The 17,361-nt window shown below is 36.6% G+C and overlaps 1 protein-coding gene and 3 non-coding genes across 4 annotated transcripts in view; 2 read left to right on the top strand and 2 right to left on the bottom strand.

Annotated features, from left to right (window-relative positions):
• Window positions 1-17,361, top strand: part of LOC119656790 — an 88,716-nt gene that overhangs the window by 32,301 nt on the left and 39,054 nt on the right. The gene's annotated exons all lie outside the window — the stretch shown is intronic.
• On the bottom strand, window positions 2,511-2,582 carry Trnad-guc. Its single transcript has one exon. It is a non-coding gene; the product is annotated as a tRNA-Asp (tRNA).
• On the bottom strand, window positions 9,835-9,906 carry Trnad-guc. Its single transcript has one exon. It is a non-coding gene; the product is annotated as a tRNA-Asp (tRNA).
• Trnad-guc lies at window positions 15,237-15,308 on the top strand. Its single transcript has one exon. It is a non-coding gene; the product is annotated as a tRNA-Asp (tRNA).

Here is a 17,361-nt window from a genome sequence, read left to right as displayed (position 1 = left end):
AATTACGTCTCCTCCAAAATAGCGATCGTTACTGGTTAATTGTGGCTTCCGCAACAATATATTGGGATGGCGGCCCATAAAGCTGTAATGCTATTCCGTGGTTGCTTTACCAGCTTGCGTCCACCGTTCCGACATCGCACACGCAAACTTTCTCCCATATTCAAAAGCCACTTCGCTTCAAAAGCTAGCTTCGTACTGATGAAGGAGGTAAGTTGCTCACGAAGTATATATACAGGGTATATATAGACTGTAGTTTGGAATAAGCTACTGGTCTATCAATAATAACTATAGTTCTGGCAATTCATCATGCGCCTTCCACTGGAACGCGGTTTATTGAACCAACGGTGGAGCAAGCGATTTGGAGAGTTTCTATTGAAGCTCCCTGTCGAGTTTACGATGATCTTTTTTAAGGTTTTGTGTAAAATAAAACCTTATTAAAATCGATTCGCCGTCTGTCTGTCATACGCACTTTTCTCCAAAACCGCCAAACCGATCCGAATGAAGTTTGGTGGACATATGAGAACTATGAAAACTCATGCATACAGTGAGTGACATAAATTTAGGTGGAGTTTAAAGCGGGAATTATAGTCGTGTGGGTCATGAAATGAAAGGTCTTGATTAGTGCTTTCCGCAACTGATATTAGTTTTGACGTGAATTGTAAAGTGCGTGATAAAAGAGAGAAAATGTACATACTTAAAATGAGACAGGACTCATTTTCTGAAACTACCCAATCCAAAAATCCGAAAAAAATCAGGGTGCTGCGCTTAGATGAAATGTAGACCTCAAAATATGTTCCATTTCGATATCTGCCCAAATAAACTTAGTAATAGTATATTACCAACTTTTAGAAATTGACTGTGAACCCCCCTTTCAGTGCATCATAGAGGTACTAAACTTTACATAGAGGACTGTATCCTGCATACGCAGACCAAATTTCATGCAAATCCGACAGTTAGTGTCAAAGCTATAGCCGCTCAAACTTATCAATTTCGGGCGAATTTACCGCAACCTAAATCATACAAATAAGATGTTGACGTCATAATTAACGAGAATAATTGACATTCGAGTTAAATATTAAAATTCCATTCAAGAAGAATCTACTTCTCCCCAGCTCTTTTCGGTATCTGTTGTAGGTTAAGTTTTTCACATTTGCTAATAATATTAAACCCGATGGTGCAGCGTATGAAGTTCACTATTATCAATACAGTGCTTTCCATCAAATTATGTATTGAAATCGCTAGTCGAGAGCAATGCAATTTTCAACTATGTCCACACGGAACTGTCATGCACTCATGGCTTCTTCTTCTTCTTTTTTTTCTTCAGCCTTTGTCCCGTTCACAAGCGGGGTCGGCTTGTAATCGGTTTCACCATTTTATTTTATCACATGCCTGATCTGGATGTAATCGCGAGGCTTATAACTCCCCGTCCAGCGTATCAAGCCAGCGTTGTTTCAGCAGGCCTTTTGGTCGCTTACCATCGGCTCCGATGTTCAGCTCAATCTTGACAAATAAATTCTCGTTAGCGCGAATTGCGTGATCATACCATCGAAAACGCCTTCATCGCAATTTTTCCACGATCGGTGCAACTCCATATCGATCACGGATATCCTCATTTCGGATGTGATCAAAACGTATCACGCCACTAGTCCAAACAACATCTTCATCTCCATTACCGCAAGATGCCGTTCATTGTCTTGTATAGTCGACCAACACTCAGAACCATAGAGACAGACGGACGTCATTGCGATACATTTTAGATTTGAGACGTTCGCTGATACGTCGACCACAAAGAACACCAGTTGTGGAACTTCATCCAGGTTACGGTAACGCGTGAAGAAATTTCATTATGTAGTTCTCAGCATGGACGACACGAGGAGAATGACAAAAATATTAATAGAAGTATTAACCATGTGTTGGGAGAATCTAATATGGTTATCAATACCCCCTAAATAAGGCATAGTACCATCACTGCTAGTTCTCTGAAATGTGCCTCGGCTCTCCCCAGATCTGTCCGAAAATTCTACTGTTTTGACCGATGTATTTTTAGGGCAACGCACTTGCCGCTAGCTATGTCATGCAATGGAGTTATCGCCCCATCTCAAAATATGACCTATTCACTGCCAGTTCCATCTTCTAATCAAAACGTTTACTGGCACTTGTTTCGTAGTTCTTCGTTTGGCATAGTGTCGGGCCAGATCGATTGAGACAAACTGACGTCATTTCATGGCAGTATCTATTAACGAAATCACGGATATAATACGGAACTTCAATTGTGTCGATAATTTCAACATTCAAAGTATGAACACTAGATAAAAAAATCAAATGAACTAGCTCAGAAAGTATGTAGGCCGATAGCGCAGTAAGTGTGAAACTAATTTTATGGTCATGAATCATACTGTCTACTTATCTACTATTAACAAAAATGTAAGTGCAACATATATAGTACGTATGTCGCATTGAGTTGGAACAATAGGTTCAGGGTCTTATGGACAATCCGGAAAAAATATAGCCTCCCCGGCGGGGAATCGAACCCCGGTCTCCCGCGTGACAGGCGGGGATACTGACCACTATACTACCGAGGACATATTCTGCCTCTTAAATCCAGAATAATCTATAATAAAAGCTTCTCATCATCTAATCATCAAACAGTTCATTGATTACATCATTTCAACCGCCAGCAACAATGCTCTCTAATTGACTTTTAAGTAGACCCGGCAACATCACCGAGTTCTGATTATAAATATCAGAAAATGAGTGCTTGCTATTCTGAAAAGCATTACCGGCATACCTGCATATTGTTTTTTCTTATTTACACTTTATGCCTTTGTTTATTTCACAAATAAGTGCACATTGCAACTTCGTTTCATTCACCTGTTTCCATTTGCATTTTATATTCCCCTCTCTGGGCTCCAATGTTATGTGCGAATGCATTTCGAATTAATGGTTTGGATTTGAATAGAAGTAATGCAGCCGCTGGCAAATAAATGAAATACAACAAGAACACAACCTGGCCTTATCGGATTGTGCGGAGACATTGTGTTATGTATTTTTTAGAAATCTTTTTTCAGTCGTAATTACTTCGTAATTTATTATCTATTTACTTTCATATGATATGAGGTTATTACCTCCCACTCAAATCAATCAACTTGAAAAAGATCATTGGCTTTGAATAACAGAATAAGGTTCTTTGGGTGATTTCAAGCAAACTTGAACTGGGTTTTCATTTCTTCCAATTTCCCATTTTTATGGAGAAATATTAGTTGAAAATATGGCCCCCCATATATTTTGTTGTCCGAAAATTATTTGCACAAATTGGAAAAATTGAAAGGTTATTCATTTAATTTATTTCACTTTAATGCTCCTCTTCCGTCTTTGGGATATTCACATATTCCTTCATAAATATTTACCCCTGGTTTCTCTCTAAAGATTGAATTCTAAGCAAACCAGTTCAGGCATGAAATCTTTTGTGGTTATGAGAATTTTGCAGGTTCGGAATTAATTTTCTTCATTGGTGTGAACGAGCTTGTAGAGTGATAGTAGTTTAAATCTGTCGAGAATGCTTCAGCCGTGTATGGACATTTAGTCTTATATATCATATGTTTACTTGTATGTGATACTGATATTATACAATATCTTAGGGTGCAGTAAATTGTACACACATACAAATGTGACGTATTGTAACATCGTTTATAATAATAGGATTTTTACCAAACTTTCTAGTATCGCGTCCTCTATTATAATTTGTACTAATTTGTACTCAGAATGAAGTGAAGGAGTTTTCTAATGAGTTTCCAAAATATAGTAATATACTATTATTAACTCTATTTGAATAAATATCGGGATAGGATTATTTTGAGGCCTAGATTTGATATAGAAGCACGATTGTTGGGTGGTGATCTCTTAGCATTAAATCTTGCCTTTTTACCTCTCATTTGCCTTTCCCGTAACTGATATAAGAATAAAATCGGTTTCAGAAAGTACTAAGTAATAAAGTCATCAACCAGCACATTTGCAGAACAATTTATACGCTTTTTTTGCATGTTTGGGGAGCTCCTGTTAAGTTTAATATAAAATTATGTTATTCACTACATGCGTGTGACATCATAATTTCCTCCACATTTAATGCTAACGGGGGCAAAATGTATATTTTTTGGGGGCCTCCACTGTAAAATAAATTTTATAAGATTGGTACAGAAGACATCTTAGTGAGATCCTCCATGTAGTGACAGTTGGCAGACTAGACGCAGTTCAGAGCTTTTGCGAAGGAAACAATGTAAGTTTCACTTCTAGATTTAATTGTAATTATTTGACTTTTTGCTTCCTGGAGTTTCTGACATCGTTGACCTAGGGGACAGCAATTCCGTTCATTGTATTGGCACGGCACGCTTCTCACTTGAGTGTATTGGTAATTTGGCAAATTTCAGTTTCGTTGACTTTCACTTGGCTCGCTTTAAACCACTCCTTTTGAAATAAATGATGTATATAATATCCCTTGTAGTTTGTAAATTGGCGTATGATCTAAGAATTGCTTTACAACGGCTAATGCTGAGCTTGTCACGCTCCTGTTTGTAGATCAACTTAACGTAAAAATAATATACAATTCCTGTTCCTATATGATGGTCCCGAGCCTTCATTCGAAGCTTGCGATACTTGAAAAAACTAGAAAGAAGATTTATTAGTCTATAGGGAGAAACACAGATTACTATCTCGCATTCTGTAATCATCGAATCGATTTGGTGAAATTCAGTTATTACTTAAATGGAGGTAGACGTCTTATTCCTGGAATCGGGTAATTAGATGATAATAACTTTTGCCGTGTAGGCGAAGTAGGTTTTTCGATCTTTCCACTCTATTATTCTCTTCCATCTCTCGCGGAGTAAGCCCGTTTGTAAGCTTTTAGTCGCAGGTCTTCGACTTTAAAGGTATCTGACACCGTCTGGATCAGGTACTACTCCACAACTATACTAACCATTGTGAACCATTGGAGCGTCGAGGGGTAATGATAGATCAATGCAAGAAAAAAGAACGGAGATGGAAGGAAATGCCGTACCGCGAAGAAATTGAAGCTATATGTATTATAATCTGACCCAAGCCCCCTTAAAGAAATATAAAATGTCATCAATCATGCAAAGATCTTACTCAAAAAGATTTGTTGAAGGTTAAAAAACTTATTATACCATCCACACTTAACCCGAAACTGAGCATATCACTTACACTCGAAGATGATGTGTTCATTTCAGTTTCTATGTCCATGCAAGTGTTACATTTGACCGAATCTATGTTTCCAAACCTTTTGAGGAAAACTTTGTTATACACTATCGGACAAAATAAAGTGCAAAGCCAAGCAAGAAGTATTCTCGCTAGGCAAACTCAACTCAAAAATGAAAGCATTTTCATAACAGTATATAATTAACAAAAACTATATTTTTCAAACTTCAAAGTTTTGTAAAAAAAAAAAAATAAAGGGTGTGGACCCTGAATTTCAAGGTGGACAAAACAAAATGCAAAATAAGAAATAAGTTCAGTAATTACCTCGAATAACATAAAAAGGACACTATAATCAGTAAAAGGGACACAATAGTTCTTCAAGGACGCGGTGCGAATTTCCCTTAACAGAATATTAATAATAACATAAAAAGTATCAAAAAACCTAATATTTAATATCTCGTGTGTGTTCCCTTATTTTTTATCACCTCTGCTAGTCTTTTTGGAAAACTGCTAACTAATTTTTTTAAGGTATTTCTGGGTATTTTTATCCACTGCTTCTCCAGAAGGAGTCCAGATTTACACGAGCCTCTAATGGAATTCTTTTATCTAGAATGGTCCCCAGATGCTCAATCGGATTCAAGTATGGCGATTGAGCCGGCCACTCTGATTGTTCAATACCGCTTTCGATAAAAAAAAACTGTTTTGCAATTTTACTCGTGTGCTTGGGATCATTATCTGGTTGAAAATATAATCACCCAAGAACAAGTCATCTGCACCTTTCGCGAGGTTTTCTTTTAAAATAATTACCGAATGCGCTCCAGTCATTTTTGAATTAATTTTCGCTAGCCGAGCCACCCCTGCGGCAAAGAAGCATCCTCATACCATTAGGAAACCGCCGCCATGTTTAACCGTGGCTGTAATATTCTTGGTTTGAAATCTCTGGTAAGGCTCACACCAAATTCGATTACGTTTTTTTGAATTTTTTAACTCAAATTTTGATTCATCCAGCCAAATTATTCTATGCCAAAACGATTGGGGCATGTTAATACATTTTTTTTTTTTTTTTTTGTGCGGAGTTTTTTGAACTTTTTTAGCTTCTATCAAAATTGTTCGGTCATCCACTGCAGTAATCTCCCACTTTCGGGCACTCAATTTCTTAACACTTTCGGTATTTCTATGTAATTTATATTTTTCTTGTTCTAGAAATTGAAATTCTATATTTCGCTTGCAATTCTTTATATCCTTGGCCACCAGCACGATCATTTACTTAACAAATCTTTCGCTTCCTTTAACAACGGTTTCAACGCGAAAACCTACTAGATCCCGAATGGGTGGAATTTTATGGAGCTTAATCCAATAAATGTGATATTATCTTTATATCTAATCCCTTTTAAAATTTTTTAGCAACAATGTGCTCTTGACAAATGCACGTTTTCCACCTTATTTTGTCTGAATGCGATTGTGCAACTCGGAGTTTGTCCCAGTTTTAGCCTACTTAATATTATACTAGGAAGTGCACAATTTGAAATTTAATATTCCAAATTTTGTTTTAGGGCAATCCCCATTTTATAATTAAAATTTAACAGAGGTGTATTGGTAAGTTATCATTCATAAAAACAGTACTGGCTTTGGAATGGATATGTTTGCACTTTATTTTGTCCGATAGTGAATGTGTGATTGGTCTGAAGACGATTCAGTAATTCTTCTTCGGAAGCTGTACGCGTAGCCTCCGGTTGAATTATGGGTAAAGCAGCATGAATGTTAGAGAAAAATGGTCCTTTGAAAGGTGATATCGCCACTACCACTCTCTATAGGGAGTTTTCCTGAATTGCCTTCAGAACATCTACAGGGGAGGGTTTGACCAAACTTGTGGGACAGGAGCCTAGAGCCTTACGGGCCTCTACATGGGCGAGTTCATTTAATGGATATCCTGCTTTCGCCGGGCACCATACAACTTATAAAGACTTAAAAAGGGGGCTAGAGGCAAGGGGCATGTAGGGTGATGCGATGGCACAGTTGGTTTAAGTAATTTACAAATATGAAGAGAGTCTGTAATGATAGCAACCTTCGCCTCACCCATCCTGAAAGTCACCTTGATGGCCTGAAGCACCTGAAATAGTAAAGCGGTCAAAACCGAACTGACATCCAAGGAAAAACATGACACTTGCGTCCCACCCGGAGCAACCAAAGCACAGGGAGACCCACCAGGGAGAGGAGGAAGAGAAAGCAAACATTTTTCACCAAATATAGTCATGTTGGGTATCACATGTAAGGTCTCGATTAGTGCTTTTCGAAGGCGGTCTTAGTTTTGAGATTTGTTAGAAAGGCAGGGAGTGGTAGGGGTGGAAAGTGATTTCTTTAACAGACCCATTCTCAGAAACCACCCGATCGAAAAATCATGATGCTGCCTCTATATGGTACGCAGGCCTCAAAATACTTCTCCATATTGATATCTGCTCAAATTAGGTTAATCTTCTTCTTCTTTTTCTTCAGCCTTTTTCCCGGTCACAAGCGGGGTCGGCTGCTCAAATCAAGTTAATAATAGTATATTACCATATTTCTGGGGAAATTGAGGAAAAACCCCCCTTAAGTTTATCGCAGAGTTATAAAAGTTTGGAGTAGTATGTTATCCCCACGTTTAATCAAAATCGTACTAGTCCTAACAAAGTTACAGTAGCTCAAAGTTGACTTTACCGTGTAAATTTACTGTAATTAAATATCAATATCACACTAAAGTGAATAGTCTGACATGCTAAATGCATATACATAACGGGCTACATACACATGGGATAATTCTACACTCAAATATATTCACAGAAGAAGCAAACAAAACCTTTCTTACCTGAAGCGCCCAGTTTCCGGTTTCCCGACTTGTTTGTAATTAACTGCAAAACCTCCCTTAAGTTCATCCTAGAATCATGAATCATGCTGCAGCAATATAGGCTATAACATAGTTAGCGTGGATATTCTCATCTAATATATATCTATACATTAGGTACTAATGGGGCAAAATCTTTCATATCTGAAACGTCTAGTTTCTGATTTCCCCACTTGTTCGATGTTGCTTTTGCTACTCTCTTCCCAGTCTGATCTGCTTTAAAAATTTAACCGGTTAAATGTACATATTCCTAAATTCAGGATTCGCAATCTCCCCCAAAATTGAATGGCCCTATTATTTTTAAAATTTCCGAATGGTCGTTGACCGGTATAAAAAACGTTGGTAGGTCTGATTTCATCAAAATCCCACAATTGACGAAAATCATTGATTGCTTTAGGGCATCAATCATAAATACAGTCACACTTTTTGAGGCAAAGTCCAAGGGCGATAAGGTTTAAGCTTCTTTCGATACTGCTCTGTCTGCATTTTCTTTTGATCAACAGTCTGTATCGTTAATGAATTGATTTCCACTTTAATCTACACTGTCTAAGATTTCTAAGTTTTTTTCTGCCTCAGGTAAGTGATATAATTATATGATTTAGGAAAAGAATTGATTAATTCAAAACCAGAGAGAAACACTTGTGTTTGACCAACATTCCGTGGAATTCATTTTACACCATTACTTCCATTCCCCTTAAAGGGGTCATTCCGTGTGAAGGCCGTTTTTTTTGGCTTTTTTTTTAGAATTTTGTTGTGAAGAACTGGATAAAGATACAAATACGAATTTTTTACCATAGATTTACTAATAGCGTGCATAGTAATTTTTCCAGTCCGACTGCATAGTTTATTATTGAACGCTTGAGGGCGCTGCGCTCATCTTAAGGAAAAAAGTAAACCGCATTCTAACGTAGAGACTTAACTACAGTCCGCAAACTAGGATTATTAAAAGAATATTAAAAGCTAAATTTTTGGTGTCGTGTTAAACTTTTTTTTGTGAATTTGAATTGTTTTTCATGGCTTTTTCAACGAATAAAAAAAACTACTGAATGAATTGCAGCTATCCTAGTTTGCGAATCGTAGAAATATGTTCTGAAAAAGTCGTGAAAATTTCAAAGAATTTCGTTCGTCACGGGATGAGCCCCTTAAGTTTTAGGTTATCGACTTGTCGACTTATTCATGTATTCATACCTAGTTCACGTGCCTATGTAGGAAGAGAGGAGAACATTAGTTGAGTGAATGTTGAGATCGAGAATACTATACATGGGTCCTTCTTTGCTAAATGTTTGCTAGTTCCTAATTAGATAGTATTTCGAGAATCAGTTCTAGTAGGAACTAACTGGCTCCCGAAACCCTGTATAGGCCAATATGTAATAATGCCTTTAATAAAAAACATTTTTTTTTCCTTTCCCAGATTTTCAGATTGACAAGATCGTGAGAGCGATGCTACACTGTTTATGCTAATACACTCTTCAATTCCTCCTTCTCGCCCCCCTCCCTTTTCTTAATCAGTGCCAAACCTAATTATTACTTATGCAACAATCCGCTTTTCTTAAATATGCATATTCGGGAAAAATTGCTTGAAGTATCTTATCACAAAATTATTGTTTTTTATTATTTAAGTTCTCACATTCTCAGTAAATTTAGCGCCAATAGTTTTATTCGCCCCCGAACGAATTACTTATAACGAACGTGATATGCTTAGACGTTTTAATAAGATTTCGTCTTTCATAACAGTATCAAAAAGAGTCCTCCCCGGCGGGGAATCGAACCCCGGTCTCCCGCGTGACAGGCGGGGATACTGACCACTATACTACCGAGGACTTGAATAACTTAGTAATATTATATTTTCGCACAGAACACCCCATTCAAAATGGGACAGCGAATTTACCAGGAAAGCAAACACGTTGTTGAATGTTCAAAACATATGTAAGTCGCCTTCGATTGAAGTAGAATAATAAATTATGACGCATTGTGAATTTGTTGATACGTAAGTACTGAGATAAAACGCTTTATTCAGCACGCAAAATGCTACTGTGAGTACATAGTTTTCTATGGAAATTGTAGAATGGGATTCAATGCCACCCCACTCCGATATACACATGTGTATGGAGTCTACAGTAAAGATTTGTCCGACTCAAATATTGCTATATTTACTTTACAGTCTAATCAACATATATTCCTAATGTTTGTGCTAAGTACGTCTGTTTCTTGAAATTCCCAAGTGTATCATTTAGTTCAGTTTCAGGGAGGCCGTAGAATCATGTTCTAATCACTCATTACTGCGAAACTTATAACCAGTCCTACTTTTGAGGAAATATCAGCGTTTTTCGATCCGTATCAAATAACAAACTGAGCATAAAATTGTTTTTACAGAATTTACGTCATGCCGAACTCATATTTCAAAACATCAGTAGCATTTGTAAGATATTGGCGTCAACTCAAAATATTTACATTACCCTCACCATTTCATATTTGTAGACATGCCATAAATCCCATAAGCAAAAAAATGCTTTTACTTGTTATAAATATTTCTGGTACGTAACATTCCAGTATAATATTTGCCGCTAGTATTGATAACCGCAAGGTAGAGGGCAGTCAGTTGGATACGAATAGTATCTTTTCCATAATACGATCTCGCTAAACTGGCATTGTGAAAATTGAAAAGAACTAGCTGTCTAGCCATTTGTCGACAGTTCAATAACAAAAACCTTCGGTGAAGAGGCAGACAGGGAGTCTAGTTTATTTAATCGACAACTAACTAATTCTGCATTCAATATTATTTAAATTATTGTGGTGTGTTTATTTTCTACTTTTTAACGTGCGCTCAAATGTACACATGGGTATGGTACGACACCCAGTTTTCATATGGTTCGGCTAAGGTCACATGTGTATATGTTCGTAATGTGCGCTAAAAATGGTAGTACATAAACACTCCCACGGCCTTCAGATAACTTTTGCACTCGATTGTTATCAGAGTTACCGCTATTTGTGGTAAACATCGTAGTAGAATATTTTGTAGAGCAATAAAATTGGAAGTCCGGAAACTATGTCAGCACAAAATTGATGAGTGAATGAGGATTCAAATGTGATAGATTCTTCCACAATGTATTCATGAGATCGAGTTGTATTAATTTCTGATTTAAGCACCTACTGTATATATTTTAATTTCTCTAACCTGGTTTGGTCATAGAATATGCTGGGGACGTTACCAGCTCAAATTTTTCAAATGCTTAATCTTTTAAGAAAAAAATATAAATATCGTGATGAAATTTTGCGTGTATGTTATTGTAATCTTAAAGTATTTTAAAAAGTAATATTTGCAATTTTCCAGGCTATTTTTTATCTGCTACAGTTTTTTTTTAATAAAACATAAAAAATCAACGGTGTCAGTGATTTTGGGTCAATGGAACGTCTCAAAAAATAGAGGTTCTATGCATTATGAAATTTTCCATAGAATGATTTAGAACCAAAAATGTTCGTGCAAAAAACAAAATAGCGGCACTTTTAAAATTTGGTGCCAAAAAGCTTTATGTAAACTAGAATATTTAGCGCTAATCTACCACATTGGTCATTCTTTTCTGAATTGTTTAAACACAAAACCTTATTAAAATCGGTTTACTGCCTGTCTGTCCATCACACGTATTTTTCTCGGAGACTGTTGTAGCGATTGACACCAAACTAGGTAGGAACTGTGAACGCTCACGCATATAGTGCGTACATCCTTTTACGTCGAATTTGAGAGGGGGGGGGGATCCCTATACATGCAAAAGGAGGGAGTAAATTTTTTTCCATCAATTTTAGTCATGTGGAGTCTCGATTAGTACTTTTCGAAGCCGGTCTTAGTTTTGATATTAGTTGGAAAGGTGGGTAGTGCGGGGGGTTGAAAGTGATAATTTCTTTAACGGACTCATTCTCAGAAACTACTTAACGGAAAAATCTGAAAAAAGTCAAGAGGTTAGTCCCAAAAATACCCTTCATACAGATACCTGTTCAAATAAAGTTAATAATAGTACATTACTATCATTTTTAATAATTGGCAGGAAAACCCCCTTAAGTTCCACCTATCACAGCATAGAGCATGGTCCTACCAAATTTGGTGAAAATCGCACTATTACTAACAAAGTTATAATAGGTCAAAGCTGTCACTTCTGTGCAAATTCAAGATTTGAATGTCAATATCACTTGAAAGTGCAAATTCTCACCTAATATATATGCTACATACTAATGCGACAAATGCACAGTCAAATTTCTTTATATAAGAAATACGCAAAACCTTTCATACCTGAAGCGTCTAGCTTTCGGCTTCCCGACTTGGTTTTTAATATTTTCGGCAACTTAAACAACATCCTTTGAGAAAAATGAGTTTAAAATTTTATCACAATATTTTTTTTGAAAGACCTACAATTAATCTGCAAGGCTTGTACTAACTACAGTAGTATAGTATAGTACTTCTTATCGTTCTCATACGGCTTCTCCATGTATAATATATACATAAAAGACAAGAAGGAAAAGCCAGAGGTTTTCAAGGCAAAGATACAAGAAGTAAGAAAAAGACATTCGAAATTCGCCCTTCATGCGCCGCATGGTATATACTGGCTATTCAATTTTAAAACCGAATTTGCCTTTTATTTTATTAAAAACATATTTTCAAAGTATTTTCTACTATGAAACAATCATAATTGGCTCCATCACGTCCCTTTGGAGGCCTAACATTCATTTTTCATTTAAAGTTAGACATATAAGCATATCAGGCAGTCAATTTTCGTTGTGTTAATTATTGAATTCAGACAAGAGACATAAATGTATCGCAATGTCAAACGAATCTCATCTAATGAGAAGAGTCATTTCAGCAGTGGAATCCATTTCTTCCGTTTATTGTCAGTCAGTGACCATCTGCCTCACGTAATCGTTAAATCTTCCACTATGAAATCTTGAATATGCAACTGTTCCATTTGTATGCAACTTATATACTAACCCTAGCCGTAGAACGGGGAGAAAATATGTGGGACTCTTATTATTCCTGACAAAATTCCTGGTAATCAACTTCTTTTTCTCTTCTTCAAATCATGCCTACTCCCACAAAAAAGCACTTTTTATGTGAAGGGTTGTGAAATTGAACTTTGAGTTCACTTGCGCCTTCTAAATACTAAAGTCAGATTGCTTTTCGACAGAAAAAAATGTATTAGATGATAAAGCAAGATTGTCCAGGTAACAAATCCTAGAGTAGCAGAGCATAATGCTAACAATAAAGCATTAATCGGCAGGCACATATGCAAAGGAATGCCACTTCAGCTTATTCATTGCTACCATTACGATTACTGCACGTCGAAATTTCGCATCAGAGTTCTTAGCGATCATTAAATAGAAGCAAAAAGTTCTGGCAGAACAGCCAGTGACCATCAGCACACTGGCTTTTAGGATAATTAAAAGTTTCGGCTCCTTTGTACCTGAAAGATTGGTCAATGAAGTTAGATTTATTCAAGCTTTTTATAAGACGCAGGTAAAAAAAGTATCGATAAACGTCCATAGATTTTTTACGCGGCACTTATCCATGAAGGACAAAAAACAGCACCCCATCCCTCAGCCTGATATTAAAGCTGGGCTTTATCCGCCGAATTAGTTGCTTAACATACTCGAAGGAATATTTTTCTCTCTCTGTAGGTCTGAAAGTATGTTATCCAGAGGTAGTTAGAAAGTTAAATAAACCCTTCCTAGTCAAAATCTAGTGCTTCCTTCTGGTGTTGGAATTATAAGCACACTACATAATGGTTATATAGGAATAGATAGTGGCATTTTTCTCACCTATATTGCGAAAATAGATTTGGAACAATAAACCCCATAACATCAGAGCTGTGAAAAGAAGTTCCGTGGTGAGCATGAACAATTAGAATTTCAATAATTATTTAATTTATTTGATAATTATGCTGAAAATCGAATATCGGGAGTGAAAACTATATCCCTCGAGCCCGGAGGGAATTTTTTCCCTGTTCGTCTGGCCTCATACGTAGCAAAAGTTTGTTAATGATAGTGGAATTTTTACGAAACTTTGGAATATTATGCTCTGTATTATGGCCTATATTACTGTAAAGTGTTATGACTGGACAATCACACAATGAACCGGCTGTTTTTCATAAAACTTTAAAAAGGAATAGGAAAAGATAGCTACTTAATATTTGGGCCTTTAACATTATAAGTAAATTATTCCGGATAGTTATGTCGGCAGCATCACATTTTTATGGGTCTGGATGTAGTAAATTCACATTAAAATCACAGCTTTGACCTACTATATTTTGTTAGTAATAGTACGATTTACACGAAAATTTCCATTATTATAATATCCGAGCTTACTTAAGCTGCGCAATTGTATTGTTACGATAAACTTAGAAGGGTTTTCTTATTTATATAGTTAGTTATAAGTTAGTATTTATATAGTTCCTGAAAATGTGTCCCGTCTCATTTTTCTATTTTTTCGCCTATTTTTTCCTTTTTTGGCGTCAATATCAAAACTAATATTTGTTTGAAAAAATATTAATCGAGACCACAAGAACACACTTGCAAAAAAGGAAGATTTTATTATGATAACGTTTTGTTTGATGCGAAATCTTCAAATTAGGAAAAAATTCATGTCAGGAATACATGCTTTTTCTTTTCATCCCCTATAATGGGTGTGAAGTCTATATGTCAACATGGAAATATCAGTCAAAAAATCTATTTTGAAAAATTTCGTAGATGAACCCTTTTTGAAATTCATTGTATTTATCCGAAAACTCTCATCTGGTATTTTTGCCTCTGTCATATGATTGTGAGGTGTAAATGACAGTCTAGAATTCTTCTGCTTGCAGATTGGAGTAAGATCACTCTATTATTTTGCGAATTTGAATAATTATAGTATCTTATCTTCGTACTTGTCTACACAAAAATACACAACCCGTAATGATTTAATACTCTGCTTCAATCAAGTTTAGCCAAATTTGTAGCTTGATCAATGTGTTTATTTACCCAGGAAGATAGACAACGGAGATCTTATCGCTGCTATCAACGTTCAGTCTTCTGATTTTCTCTGATAATTACTTTCTCCAGAAATGCAATAAATGATTGAAGGAGGAGGTGGTCATCAATGCGAAAATACAATATTAACAAGTTTTTCATGTCCTCGGTAGTATAGTGGTCAGTATCCCCGCCTGTCACGCGGGAGACCGGGGTTCGATTCCCCGCCGGGGAGGATATTTTTTAATATCCTATAAAAGGTGCTGTCCGGGTGGCTTAGTAGTTAGAATCAGACTAAGCTGTCACGTCGGAAGATCTTGGTTCAAATCCAATTGGTGGCAAAGTGATTTGCCTACGGTGTAAATTTCTGCTCGATAATATCAATCAACTCAGCTGCGAATGGAGTATCTGATGGATTTAGTGTCTAGATTCCAATTAGGCTGCTCAGGCCACCACGTTATTACTATCAGAAACGAAACCTCATTAAAATGTCTAGTTTTCAGTATATTTTTTTCTCCTCTGAGGCATCTAACCAGAGTTGCAGGAATGAGAAAGGTTGATTCTTAAGACGTCTACTTTCTAGGTCTACTTAAAGACTATATTATAGCAGATAATTCTGCAAATAGATTAGCAGAATTTAGAAAACGAAGTTAATTTTAAATTTTGTCTTACACAATATATTCTTTGAAAAACTGACAAGATTTCCCACGACCTGCGTGGCAACGCTATCTGTTGATGATGCTTATCATGAAGTGGTTCATATGCTACCATCTACCGAAATGTCATGAAAATTGGCCAGATAGTTTCAGGGTCAGTACTTTTCAATATTTCAAAATAGTAGGGTTTAGCTTCAAAAACACTAGTTAGTGCTAAGGATGCAACTCGAATTAAGAATTTTTCCAACTATCATAATTTCAGAATTCTCCAAACGAATTCATAATTTTCTAAGCTACTAGGTTGTTGCACGCCAAAAAATGATCCAAATGCTTAAAAAAGTGGTAGTCGGTTAGTGAATATGGTGGATGAGGCGGAGTCTCATACTGCAATTCGTTCAACTTTTGAACCGTTGTTCTGGATACGTGAGGTCGTGCATTCTCGTTAAGAAGTATCACACCATCTCTGTTGACTAATCTCAACCGTTGAATACTCAATTTTTGGTGCATTTCCTCGAGTTGGGCACAGTATTTCTGTGCAGGTGTCAAAAAAGAATAGTGGATAATTCCAGCTGTAGACCACTAAACAGTCACCATTACATTCTTCGGATGGACGCTCGGTTTCGGCATATGCTTCGGTGGCTCATCAGCATCTAGCCATTGTACTGATGAGCGACGATTGTCATATAATATCCACTTTTCATCACATGTCACTATTCTGTGCAAAAAGGGATCGCTTCTGTTGCGGGAGAGTAAAGAACTGCAAATTTCCTTTCGAAGCGCCATGTTTTGCTCCGTAATAATATGCGGAACCCATTTGTCGAGCTTTTCCACCTCTCCAAGTTGTTGCAAGTGCCGGGAAACTGTCAAATAGTGTACGCCCAGTTTCTCTGCAATGTCTCTCACAGACTGACGTGTGTCGGATTCCACTAGCGAACGCAGCTCGTCGTCGTCATTTTCCATCCTTTTTTCCTTTTTATTCATTGTTATCACAACGATGGTCAGAACTGAAATGACTCCTTGATTAAATGTAGGAGTATTTATAGTTCATTATCCGACACTAACAGCATCAACAAGTGGTGGTTTGATACAGCAAAATCGCAACTTCACTTGATTACCAAATCGGCCATTTCATGTGCAACAATTTAATAACTTCAGCAATCCCCAAACTATCTTCAAAGTTTTTCATTTAAATTTCCTATGTAAAAACCGGAATTTTCCATTGAAAAATCCAAAATTTTCTAAATATTTTTGCCACGAAAACGACGGAGCATGGATTGTATGAGAGAGCATAGCACGGATCAAATGTTTTTTATAATAATTAATTTTTTTCTAAGTAGGTATGTGACTTTTAGTAACTGAAAAAGTATTTTAATTTCAATGATTATACTATGCAGACCTAAAGGCAAATTCAAATGCATTTTAACGAGGGTCACGAGAAGAACGAGAACGAGCTTACCCTTTCCGAAGATGGAGATTATAACCTAACATCTTCTCCCGTATTGGTGGCACCCAGTGGATGAATCTCGTTTCATAGTCCTTCTTTCTCAGAAGAACTGCATAAACCATAGCATTCTTAATTCTTAATTACTTAACTCTACACCATAACTTCCTGATCAGCTTCAATATCTTTCC

The sequence above is a fragment of the Hermetia illucens genome, chromosome 5 (genome assembly GCF_905115235.1).
Source record: "Hermetia illucens chromosome 5, iHerIll2.2.curated.20191125, whole genome shotgun sequence".
Taxonomy (NCBI): Eukaryota; Metazoa; Arthropoda; class Insecta; order Diptera; family Stratiomyidae; genus Hermetia; species Hermetia illucens.
This window is presented reverse-complemented; position numbering and strand designations above follow the sequence as displayed.